Source organism: Alosa sapidissima, chromosome 15, assembly GCF_018492685.1.
Source record: "Alosa sapidissima isolate fAloSap1 chromosome 15, fAloSap1.pri, whole genome shotgun sequence".
NCBI lineage: Eukaryota > Metazoa > Chordata > Actinopteri > Clupeiformes > Clupeidae > Alosa > Alosa sapidissima.
In genome coordinates, this window is record NC_055971.1 from 25,823,814 (window position 1) to 25,824,830 (window position 1,017).

At 48.9% G+C, this 1,017-nt stretch overlaps 1 protein-coding gene across 1 annotated transcript in view; it reads right to left on the reverse strand.

The window, feature by feature from the left end:
• Positions 1–128, reverse strand: part of LOC121683475 (latent-transforming growth factor beta-binding protein 4) — a 73,405-nt gene extending 73,277 nt beyond the window's left edge. The window contains exon 1 of the mRNA XM_042063106.1: positions 1–128. This exon is cut by the window's left edge and continues 843 nt beyond it. The gene's annotated coding sequence lies outside the window, so the exon portion shown is untranslated.
• Between the last annotated feature and the right edge of the window lie 889 nt (positions 129–1,017).

Genomic DNA, 1,017 nt, shown 5'->3' on the forward strand with positions numbered 1-1,017 from the left:
TGTGTGTGAGTGTGTGTGTGAGAGAGAGTGTGTGTGTGCAGAGCACGAGGAGGAAAAGCTTGAGAGGCTAGCTGGGGAGTGAATGGCTGTCCTCCTAATTGGCTGGAGTATACCAATCCCACAGTGGGACTGCCTCCAAACCCAATGTTTATGAGGGATCCTATCCATTAGGCCACGCTCTCGTCAACTCCCCTTCTGCCCTCCCTTATTCTCTCTCTCCATCTCTCTCTCTCTCCTCTCTCTCCATTTCCTCTCTCTCTCGGTCCCTCCCTCTCGTCATCTCTCCTCTGTCTTTCTCTATCTCTATCTTTCTCTTTCTCTCTCTCTCTTTCGGACAGTGATATGCTTTCATTTTCCGGTATCCTTTGGTGAAGTGATCTCTCTGCAGGAGACCAGAACCATACACCCCCCCTGCCTCTTTATTCTGAGCCTCAGTTTTCTTCTCCCTCCCTGCCTCTCTCTCTCTCTCTCTCTCTCTCTCTCTCTCTCTCTCTCTCTCTCTCTCTCTCTCTCTCTCTCTCTCTCTCTCTCTCTCAGATATCACTGGCATCTGTGGTGTCATCTATCATTAACATACACAACACATCACATCTGTCCATTACCACACACCCATGAGGGAGTATAAATAAGGCATTGCATGTGCCTTCAGCAGCACTACAGCGGTCCACACCCCCTCCTCCCCCTGCTCCTGTTGCCCTGGGTAACGTGCGGCTACACCTGTTCTGTTCTTGCCTCCCCTGCACCATCCGTCTGAAAGCATGGGCGAGGTTATAAGGTTACATGAGGTCACTCAAGAGTTTCTGCTACTTTCCCTCTTAAAAACGCTGGTTGTGATGTGGTGAGCTTATAAAGCACATATAAACGCTCTCTTAATCATTAGTAACCATGTTATAAATCCCTGTGAGTGTTATAGCAGGTGAACAGTCACACAGCTGGTGTTTCCTCCCGTTAGGTTGCGGTATTGCACCATTACCCAGCTTTGCCATGCTGCTCAATGCCTAATTTCACTCTAATTTC